Genomic DNA, 13,037 nt, shown 5'->3' on the forward strand with positions numbered 1-13,037 from the left:
CTCTCTGCTATATATGACAGAAAAAAGTCGGAAAAATTATTTTTCTTTCCAAGAAATATCTAATTTATTCAAATATATGCCGCACTTATACGACCTATCTATATTTACAATCGTCGTAACATCAGTGACAGGTTTTGCTTTTCCTTCACATATTTCTGATTGAATACTTTTCAGTAAGCTTACATATCTATACACAATGTTCAAAAGCTGCTCTAACAAACACCACTAACAAACAAATTCGTTCATCCAAAGTGCTCTGTTTCGGTAAAATGTTCCTTAATCTCTGTCAGCAAGCTTTCGATTTTTCTCTCTGCTTTTGTGTGTTCTGATCATCACTCTAATAAGCGGATATAATACTTCCTTTTGGGTAAAACTTCCTCGTTTTCAATTTAGTGGATGCATACACTCGAGCACCTCAATCAGATCGCTCTGCTTAACTCAACATTCACAGCTATCTTTTCTAAATCATAAATAACCGAAACGAACTGCTTTTATCGCCAGATACATAGTAATAAATGAGCGTAATTGCATACGTATCAAAAACGCAAACATGGCACGCCAAAGATAACGAAATGGCGGCAACTGGAAGGGGTGATAAAGGAGAGGAGGGGCGGGGGTGATAGATCTGGCGGAGGAAGTGGGGGGAGGGGGGAGAACCGGCCCAAGAGAAGGAAAATCTTGATAATGACGAAGCAAAGGAGCTGCAACGGACTGCTCCAATAATCTACGCCTTTGGGAGATCGTTGAGAGGGAGATACCCCTCCATTACCAACAGTCTCCCGCCGAGATCTTTGCAATTGCCGCGCAATATAGGAGGTATAATTGTCTTAATCCCGCCGCATCGGTGATCGATTCATGTCCTTGCGATCGACTGGGCGTCAGCTGTTTCCAGGCAGCGCGGAATAGATAATTATGCAATTGCTTGTAATCAACAGCAGGGAGGGAGCGCAATTTCATTTTTGATCAGAAACGTCAGAAGATCGCATGAATATTTAGAGGAGCCTAAAGGAGGAAGAAGTAAAAAGCGAGAATATTTATTGATGAGTAAAACACTTGATGTTCAAATTAGAATTGGTTCGTAAAGATCGGAAAATTTCTGCTCTACAAGTTTCTTCTAGAAATTTCTGCTCTACAACTAGCTTCTAATAGCTATAGTAAACATGGGTTTAGAAGAACAAAATGCTAATGTTTAGACGAAATATGGAAATGTTAAATTACGTAAAGTGCCTGTACCCAGATTTACTGATTAGATTGCATAGATACCGTTCTTGGTAATATAGCCTACAGGCTCACAACAGTTCCTACCACTGTCAGTCAATTAATGAATTATATATATATATATATATATATATATATATATATATATATATATATATATATTAATGAATTTATATATGTATATACATAAATATATTATATATATATATATTTATATATGTATATACTGTAAAATATATATATATATATATATTATATATATATATTATATATATATATATATATATATATATATATATATATATATAATAAATTATATATATATATATATATATTATATATATAATATATATATATATATATATATATATATATATATATATATATATATATATGTATGTATGTATGTATGTATGTATGTATGTGTGTGTGTGTGTGTGTGTGTGTGTGTAGTTTGTGTGTGTGTGTGTGTGTATAGTAACATCATCGCCTTCAATACCGTAAAACAAGGGCTTCAGTGAGATTCGCCTCTCATAACTTTCGTCCAAGTAGGTCCGAGTATTTTAATTCTTCTTGGGTCTACAAGAGTCCAACTGACACTACCACATCTCAATTTCCCCTTCATCATTATCTCATCTACATGTGAACATTTCGTAATTTCCCCTTATTCCCAATTTTATCTTGCCATCTGACTCCTGATATTCTAGTTAAAGCTGCATCTTCATATCAACAAAAAAAATTTAGACATGGGCTTCACTGTCATGCCCAGATTCCTGTCTCTAAAGCAATACAGACTATTTGTACTATACAGGCTGGTATCTAGTGTATATTCTGTTCGCAGTTTTAGTCTAATTGGTTCCCAAATGTTCTCAGCCTGTCCACTGTTTAATTTGGGTTGTTAAGTCCTATTCCAATTCAAGGGAACATATACTGGAAATAATTGTCACTGAATATTTCATAAATTCAACTTTATAAATCCTTTCTCAATCTAGTGTTACTTCATCCTTTTGTGCATACTCAAGGCTTTATAAATCTTATGATCTGATTTAATTTTATGAAACTGAGACTGTCAGGACAAGCACTGGGGCACTTTCAGGTAATCAGCGCTTAAGATTGTGAAAAGGAGCTAAAGAGGTTGGACAGTAAGACTGAAGAAAGGTAGCGGGAATAGAAGTAAAAGGCTGGAAAGTGGGTGTAGCTAGGGGCCGAAGGAATGCTGCAAAGACCTTTTAGTAATGCTTACAGTGCACTGCCTTAGGTGCAATCAAAGAACTACCCTCCTACGTAAATAAAATCTTGTGCTTTTTGTTGACTAAAAAAGCATCTGCATATTCTGAGTCTGTCAAGGTTCAATCGTTATTCATTCCACACCTTCTCTTCCAATTCCGCACACCTTCTCTTCCAATTCCGCCTACTTCTTTAATTATAAAATCCATGAGAGAAGAAAGCATTAAAGGTGACTTAATATTTCCCTGTAGCACCCCACCATTTACGCTGTTCTTGCTAATAATTAGTCAACACTGACTTTGTATCTATACCGTTTACAGATAAATTCAATTAGCTTTAAATATATAATAATAGGAATGCCATAACATTGATCTGGTACGTTGTCAAAAGCCACCAAAAGGGGATTTTTTAAACCCTATACACTACTGCAAAATAAGTCTTGGCACAAATAATTAAACTGTGCAACTCCTGGTTTTACTAAAACCAGCTTGATTATCTCTATGCATTATACCCATTTCTTTCTTGGCCCTACTGAGAATGAGTATGCTGGGGATTTTCAATATAATCGATGTCAGTCCAAGTCATCTACAGTTAGCTCGTCCCAAAAGTTTTTCTACAATTAACTTCGGCTTTTTTCTATCTTTACAGTATCCCAGGTCTCATTCGATATCGACGCACATACACATACATACATACACATACATAACATACATACATATATATATATATATATATATATATATATATATATATATATATATATGAGTGCGTCTTAAGACTGAGTTATCCTTCATCAAGTTAAATTAGTTTAGCATGAAATAACCGATTCCGTCAATTTCTGAGGTTTCATGGCAACAAGAGAGCAAATAACTAAGAGCATTTCGTTAATACTAATAGCTAGCAAGCACTGAACTTGTCATCGTAATGAAAAGTCGACCTGCGCGAAAATTTGCAGGATCTTATTTCTAGGAAAGTAGCCATAAACAACTGATCTTGATGTAGCAGTCGCTCACTCAGTTCCAAAGTCGACAGATTAACTGCGTCAGTAACTTAGTGCATACAGTTTTTAGAAAAAATACGCTCAGCCTCCAAGGCAGGAATCAAACCGAGTCATGTCAGAAAATTTGGTTGGGAATAAACCTCAAGACTAACAAAACATCAAGGTGGGTATCGAACTCAGATTCACCTGAATATCAGGCTTGGGAACAAACTCAGACATAACAGAATATGAGGCAGGGAATCAAACTCGGACATATCGAATATGATGCTGGGAATTGAACTCAGGACTTACCCAATTTCAAACAAGGGTTGACTTCAGCCCTAAGAGAATGTCAAGACAGGAAACTGAACTTAGACCTAACAGACTATTAAACTAGGAATTAAACTCAGACCTAACAGGCATTAGATTTGGAATTAAATTCTGACCTAACAGAATATTAGACTGAGATTCAAACTCTCACCTAAAAGAATATTAGGATTGGAATAGAATTCAGACATAAACAGGATATCAGGCTGGAAATCGAACCCAGAACTGAAAAGAATATTAGCCTATAAGTATAGAACACAAACCTAACAGAATGTCAGGAGAGGAGCGAACTCAGGCCTAACAAAACATCAGGATAGGAACCAAACTCAGATCTAGCTATATCAGTCTGTGAATTAAACTCAGACCTACCAGAATAATAGGCCAGGAATCGTACTCAGACCTAACATAGTATTGGGCTGTGGAAGGAATCAGACCTAACAAAATATCAGGCTGAGAATCGCAATCAGACACAAGAGGATATCAAACCTGGCAATATGGCAGACTGGAGTTCGTGCTCGGACCTAACAAACTACCAGGCTAGGAACCCCACTCACACACAACAGAATATTAGGGTGGGAATCGAATTCCGACTGGACAGAATATTACACTAAGAGCCGAGCTCGGACCTAACAGACTATCAGATTGGGAATCAAACTCAAACCTAACAGAATATTAGGCTTGATATCGAATTCAGATCTAACAGACTGTCAGGCTCAGAATCGAACTCTAACCCAACTGCATATAAGGATGGGAATCATACTCGGAACGAACAGCATATTAGAATGGGGGCCGAACACAAACTTTAAGAATATCTGGCCATGATTCAAACTTAGGAACAGTAAGAGAGGACAGACAAAAAGTAGGAAACTACTAGACTGCTTTACAGGCTATGAATCGTGATATACGAGGGTTGCAAACACAACTTACAACTTCCAATTCTTTTCCAAATGGAAAATAAGATTTGTATACGAAAGGTTTAAATAGTAGGGCAAAAACAAAACTTCGAAATGTAGCGCTCACTGTGAATTTAGAACCTGCCTACCATTCCTAAAATCAATTCCTACTTAATTTCCCTTTTGAAGACCATCAAAGTACATCTATATAGTTACGGTGTCCGGACCGTTCCTTACTGGACCGTTTGTACCCGGACATTTCGTTACCGGACATTACGCTACGGGACAGTTCGTTACTAGGACCCTTCGCTACCAGGCCATTACGCTACCAAAAGGTCAAAGTTTTGTCTACTATTATTTTTGTAATTAAATGTTGATCACCTTGTTAATGTAGTTCCTAACTTGAAATACTGAATAGTTGTTAACATAATTACTATTATACATCTTACCTTGTTACTTAAATACTGGATACTATTATACATTTTACTTTGTTACTGTAACTAAACCAACGTATTTCATTTGCTAAGTATCTCTCTTTTAAAAGTGACTGAACCCTTAGTCAAGATGCCCAGGACGATTGAATCAGAAGAAAACAAATCAAGTTGGTGGGTGATTTGAATTACATATACTGTAAGCAGAAGGAAAATAGTGATGGGACAAAACAATATTGGATGTGTGAAAATCGGACGTGTAAAGCAAGAGTGCACACAAACATTGATGAGGATAATTATGTAATAATAAAGGAAGTCAGTGAACACAATCATACTTCCACGGCTTCTTCTGTAAGTGCAAAATGTGCAAGCAATCAAATCAAAGATAAAGCTCTTGGAACCCAGGACTCTTCACGTACTTTGATTGCTACTGAATTAAAGAATTTACTTGAATGTGCCATAGCTGAACTTCCTTGTCCATCAAATATAAGTCGTAATATACGCCGATGGAGGCAAAAGGAAAATAAATCTCCAATTCCACAAGTAAGGCATGGTTATCTGATTCCCGAAGACTACGCCAAACTGAGTACTGGGTCATTATTTCTGCAATACGACAGTGGCGAAGACGATCTCGAAAGGATTTTGGTATTTGCATCTGCAGATGGATTAAGTGATTTGAAAAAGTTTAAAGTATGGGCAGGTGATGGAACATTCAAATGTTGTCCAATTATATACTATCAGTTATATACGTTGCATATACAAACTAAAGACATAAGTATTCCCCGACTTTTTGCACTACTACCTGATAAAACCAAAGCCACTTACAAGCGCCTTTTTCTGTAATTAAAGACCTCGTACAAAATCATGAGCCAGATCGCATTGTGGTTGATTTTGAAAAGGCTGTCATTAATTCACTGAAGGCTGTTTTTCAAGAAACAGAAGTTAGCTGTTGTTTATTTCATTTATCTCAGAATGTTTACAAACATACAGTTCAAGCAGGGTACAAGGAACGATATCATCAAGACGACGAATTTAGTTTAAAAGTGCGCTGTTTCCCAGCACTGGCATTTTTACCGCCAAATGACGTTCTTTCAGGGTTTGAGGAGTTGATCGATGATAATGAAATTCCAGAAGAAATAGTTTCGTACTTTTCTACAAATGACATTGGTGGTGAACGAGGCCGGGGATCAAGGAGAAGACGACTACAACCCCTCTTTCCTATACAGTTGTGGAATGTGTATCAGAGGACAGTCAATGATTTAATGCCCAGGACAAATAACAACTTAGAGGGTTTTCATAGCTCTCTTAGAACTTCAGTTACAAGCTCACATCCAAATAGATGGAAATTGATTGATGCCTTGAAAAACGAAGAAGGAAGGACTAGCGAGAACAAAAATCATACAAGTAAATTGCGGTAATCTACCTTCAAAGAAAAGAAAGTATAAGAACTCTGAGCAGAGGGTTCTTAATGTTATTAGTCGCTACAACCCTGAATGTAAAATGGATTTTCTTCGAGCTATTGCTCATAATTTGAAGCTATATTAATAAAAACTTTCTTTTTATTTTATAATACATGACTGAACTAATATATGACCAAACTAGTACAGTAAATATTTGTAATATTTCAATTTTATAATAAATATATAGTATTACTATTGTATTATATATAACAAAAATGACAAACTATTATTATTATTATTATTATTATTATTATTATTATTACTATTATTATCACATTTATCTAATTAAAAATATGAGCTCACAACAAATCTAAACAAAAAAAAAGCTCTTGGTAGCGTAATGGCCTGGTAGCGAAGGGTCCTAGTAACGAACTGTCCTGTAGCAAAATGTCCGGTAACGAAGTGTCCGGGGACGAACGGTCCAGTAACGAACGGTCCTAGCACCTATAGTTACAATGAGTAAAAACAAAATAGCTGGTTATTCATTCAAAACAAATTTTACAGAGGATTTAAGAATTATTCAAGGTAAAAAGAACATGAGTACTCCAAAGGCGAAAAATGGAGTCTGTCAAGCCCCAATATAGAGAACTGCAAGTAAAAAAAAAAATATTGAAAATTTCTATGCTCCTTTATGAAGTGCTATATGCTCAAGTACGGCTTGCATTAACTTCCAAAGGGAGGGTCGTAACCTCCAAAACTTAAAGTCAACAGCCTTATAAGGAAAGCTGCAAAACCTCTTGTGTATATGTACACATACACACATGTATATATATATATATATATATATATATATATATATATATATATATATATATATATATATATATATATATATATATGTATGTATATATATTATATAGGCTACATAATTCATATATGTATATATCTGTATAAATATATACATGCATACACATATATATATATATATATATATATATATATATATATATATATATATATATATACTGTATACATATATGTATGTATGTATATAGCTACTAAGCTCCAATAGACCAATACGGAGAGTTGAAAAGCTTAAAAATAAAAACAAGAAGCTGCCTAAGTTATAGACGCATTTTCGAGCGAATTCAACTCAAAAGAAGATGAAGAAGAAGAAGAAGAAGAAGAAGAAGCAGCAGCTATACCATCTGGTCCTCCCAAACTAGATTAACATCTGAGGTGTATATGTAAACGAAGTCTTCGCTACACGGATTGCTCATTTCGCGCCAAAATGGGATTCTGTAGACTTCATGTTCGCCAAAGATCAGCCGCTTAATAACTAAGAAGATTTAAATCAATATCAGACGTCATTAGAATATCAAAACGATTAGCTGGAAAAATGAGGTGCTCATCTACGGACTGGGCGGCTCAGGACATTTAATAATTAATTCTCCAAACTGAAAATTGCATCTAACTAACGGGAATGGAACAGACCAGCAAAATTTCCATTTGTTTTTTTTTATCATATGGGCAGTTCGTCATTCTTTCTAGCATTTTACATTATGTGCAATCGAGACCGAAACGAAATAGATGCAACCTTTCCCCTCAGCCATCCGGGCAAAGAGGATCGCGTCCGCTTTATCGTAATCGTTTCTTTCACGCGCTGGGCGCCAAACGAAAGCTAAAGAGTTCCCTCCCAAAAACCCGAAGCAAAACCTCCATCTAAAACCCAGTATCTCACCACCTTATAAAACTGTCGTGCCTTATCATAAAATGGTCTAATACACATATAATCCGGCGGGCAATTTTCGCTTACTCTCTCAACCATCGCATCCCATTAAGATCGGAGCCTCCTATCTGATTCCAATCCTCTTATGGACTGTGAACGTCAAGAGCGGGTTCGCGCCCTTATACCCCTTGGCGAGGCGTTATTGTTTTTATGGATGCGTCACCGTTTGGTTCCCATCAACGCCGAGGGTTTCAACACTTCCCATTTTTATTCTTTGGACTATGACTTGGCACCCCACCCCCACCCCCCCACCCCAAAAAAAAAAATTTTATTCTTTGGACTATGACTTGGGCCCTCCCTCCTCCCGCCATCCCCCACCCCAAAAAAAGACGTAGATTTTCTTCAAATGGTATTTCCGTTAGAAATGTTTTTATTAATGCGGCAGCAACATTTCCGATGCACTGTCTTTGGAGCTAATCAACATCCTGCATATTTTCGAATCCCAGTTTTAAGCTTAACAACGAAATGAACTTTGGAAACCAAACCCCAGTTACCGGCCCGTGATGAGGAAAATAATGAAAAGGTGTAAAAACGTTGATGGTGATAAGAAAGTAACAAAAATTCTGGGGGTTTTGTCGATAAGCGATTTATTTTAAGAGAGAATGAAGATGCTTAAGAAACGCTTGTGATACCGGGAGATAACAAATCGTTTCTAGGAATCGCCACCTTGTCCTTCAAACAGCGAATTTATATGACAATAAATAGCAAAATTTTTAAGGAGATCGTTCTGAAGTAAAATAGGCGCCTTTTTTAGTTTTCTGAAAAGAAAACTATTGCGCCTGCTTTGTTTGTCCGTCTGCACTTTTTCTGTCCGCCATCAGATCTTGAAAACTACTGAGGCTAGAGGGCTGCAAACTGGTACGTTGATCATCCACCCTCCACTCATCAAGCACACCAAATTGCAGCCCTCTATCCTCAGTAGTTTTTATTTTATTTAAGGTTACAGTTAGCCATAATCGTGCTTCTGGCAACGCAACAACACAGGCCACCACGGCCGCCTGAGAGTTTCATGGGCCGCGGCTCATACAGTTTTATACTGAGACCACCGACAGATAGATCTATTTTCAGTGGCCTTGATTATACACTGTGCAGAAAACTCGATTGCGCCGAAGAAATTTCGGCGATTTTTTGTTTTTTTTATTGCAATGATTTTATTCTTCACCCGTTTGCAAAAAGTTTAACGTTAATACATTATATCCCTAAATAACGAAAAATCTACCTCTTGCGCATTTGATAAACCCACACACACACACATGTACACACAAATGCAAGTAAACCTATTAAATACTGTTGAATAATAAGTGCCAACCAGACGAGTGGACAATTAAGTCTTGAGCGAGCACAAACGCTTCCGACAGACATACCTTAAAACAAGGTCTGTTTTTTACACCGTTCCTTTACCGTTAAATACAGGCCACTCTCCTTTCAATGACCGTGATCTCTGACCTTCCAATTAACCCTTCACATCAGGGGTCGTCTTCCAGGAAAACCAAAACGACAAGTACCCGGATTTCCCGACCAGCAGCATCACCTGAGATAATCTCTGTTTTTTATTTACCAGTGATCCGTTTCCTTTAACAGGGGCTGGTCTCAGAAAACAGAACGGAACAGAAGTCAACAGCCATATTACTTTTGTAAACTGCTGCGTCACGGATGAGCTCTGAGCGTAAAACAATTCCATACCCTCTAGTTGTCAGCACAGACGTCACAGCCACGGCTCTTTCCAGGTCTAATTATTATTACACGTTTCACAAAAACATAAATAAATAAAATGGGAATAGCTAAAACCTTCCTTTTTTGTCCAATTCCTGCGTGTTACAAAAAAATAAGTCGCATCGTCGACTTTCGAAAGCGGGTTTACGACATTTACTGGATCTTTCTGCAATCCTTGACGGAGATATGCAATGGCAAACTTTCATCGTCCTGAAATACTTTTATGACTGACACCGAAATGCTCTTTTGTTTCGAAATATGTTGACGGGTGACGCGTAAAACGATGGTTCGTTCGTTCTGGATTAAGCCAGCCTTGTACCGGCACGGGCTCTTGCATTAGGGCAGCCCAAGAGTAAAACGATTCGAAGCAGTTCATAAACGAACTGACGTCATCGTGTGGAAAACAGTTCATGACCTAAATAACATCACTAGGGAACAGAATAGTATAGAAGAAAAGATTTAGGCCAAAGGCCAAGCGCTGGGACTTATGAGGTCATTCGGCGCTGAAAAAGAAATTGACAGTAAAATGGTCTGAAAGCTGTAATAGGAGAAAACCCCGCAGTTGCATTATGAATCAACTGTTAGGAGAGGTTGGAAAGGAAGATGGAAGAAGTGGAATATGAACGGAAGTACAGTAAAAGGATTGTAAAGGGTTGCAGCTAGGGGCCGAAGGATGCTGCAAAGAACCTTAATTAAGTAATGCCTATAGTGAATCGCATGAGGTGCACTGACGGCGCCACCCTGCTACGGGAGCTTCACCAGGGAAAAAGTAGGTAAATTACTTCAGGGAATTTCATGACTCAAGTGCGAAAGCCCCTCGTGGCAACTTGATGCAAAAGTTCAAGAACAAAGTGACGTTGATGAAGTAAGTTTGCTTAATTGGTTAGAGGTTCGTTGAAGCAGAGTTCACAAAATAAGCTACTTCCCGGAGTGAAGTTCATAATAAAACATGACTATTGGAAGCACAGTTCATGGATGGTGATATCAGAGCTATTTTGAAGCAGCTTTTTATTACAAAAGTGACACCCCTGAATAAATTAATATACTGTTAGAGCTACTTTGAAGCAAAATTCGTGAGGGAAGTGGCGTCAACAGTGGAAGTGTGAAACAACACGAGACAATTTCTAAATAATTTTGTGCTCCTTGCAATACGACTCACGGCAATTCGAAAAAATCAAAACAATCCATAAAAGGTCTATCGACTATTAATTATAATACGCCTTGAAAAACTAATTAATGAGAACTCGCACAACTACGTTCAGAGCAAACGACTCGAAAAATGGAAAACAGAGTTCAAAGAGAATTCGAAAACGATTTTCATCTGTAAGCTCAAAGAATATTTTCAAAAATTATATATTCATAAAATATGATTCTGTTGCAATTCCGTCATATCATATGTTGTCGTTAGTTAACTGAAATACTCCTTTGTAGAAAATTAATAAGAATTAAGCAAACAATACCTTGCAAAGCGTTTGAACATCGACCGAGATATTAATGTAATTAATGACAATTTCGTAAAGACATGAAAGGATAGGAAAAGTGGGCTAATGGGTAATGCTTTCCTTAAACGTTGAAAGTATTTTTTTACTATATATGCACGCTTTATGCCATGAAGAATGTAAGGTACACCTACATTCATTTCTTTAACAGCATAAGCCTTTAATTCTTGAACTGAGAGATAGAATGGAATAGAATAGGAATGCCCAATAATAAAAGCTCTAAATGAAATAAAGAAACAGATGATGATGCATACAGTACCAATGTTGTACAGACCAGTCAAAAACATGACAAATTAGATACAATATACGGTAGACTCCAGTAACATTCAGGAATCGAAATATTAGTAAACAACCAACAATTTTCTTCTCAACTAGAAAAGCCGTAGTTCTTAGAAAGTCAGCACCCATATCTATTGTTTCTTACTACATAAAACACTGAGAGGAAATTGCAAGCGTTGGCGTAGTGAAACACCAAAACCAACCTAAGCTGAGTATAATGTATAAAAGGCTAATTCAAAAGAACATTAAAATGGATTATTACAATATAGCCGGCTTTTGTGAGTTTCCTATTACACGACTTTAATAGTAAAGTATCATGCTAACACGAGTTTTATTCCCCGCGAACACCATATGGAGTTGACCTGCGGTCTTGGCCTATGCCTCTAATTTTTTTGTTCCCAAGTCTTGGATCGCTCTCGAAGCTGTCAAATAACGCGATAACAATGATGTTATTTACCAGGCGCGTTCAGGAGGTTAACGAGATGGCGGTAATAAAACACAATGCTAACGAGGGGGCAAATGAGATGGCTGACTCCTCATGATATATGAGAGAGGGGACAGGGGATAGGGGCCGGCCTCACGCCTCAGTCCGGAGGTGTTAAAAAACCCATTTCGGGCACCCAGCTAGCTACTCTCTCTCTCTCTCTCTCTCTCACTCTCTCTTTTGTTGCACTGATCTTGAACTCTCTATTGGCAAGGTTCACATATATGCTGTGCTTGATGGTGTGCCAAACTTATTATGGGCATCGCACTCCATCTCCGTGTTACAAGCACACATACATGCATACAACATACTAATTATAGACACACATAAACATACATACATGTATATATATATACACACATACATACATGCATATATATACACATACATACATACATACATACATACATACATACATACATACATACATACATACATACATATATATATATATATATATATATATATATATATATATATATATATATATATATATATATATATATATATATATATATATATATATATACATATATACAGTATATCAAAAATCACCACAGTTGAAAAAAATGAGTGTGTGTCACCGGTTTCAGCTTTATTTCCAAGCCATTGACGAACGACTGATACACAGTGGTAGAAATCACAATATAAATACTACAGACACAATAGGGACGAACATACACAAACGTACTGTCTCTGTCGTACTGTGATTTCTGCCACTTTGCATCAGTCCTTCATCAAATGCCTTGGATGCAAAGCTGAAACCGGTCCGGACCTACACCCAGTCTCTCATTTTTT

This window comes from Macrobrachium rosenbergii, chromosome 54, assembly GCF_040412425.1.
Source record: "Macrobrachium rosenbergii isolate ZJJX-2024 chromosome 54, ASM4041242v1, whole genome shotgun sequence".
Taxonomy (NCBI): Eukaryota; Metazoa; Arthropoda; class Malacostraca; order Decapoda; family Palaemonidae; genus Macrobrachium; species Macrobrachium rosenbergii.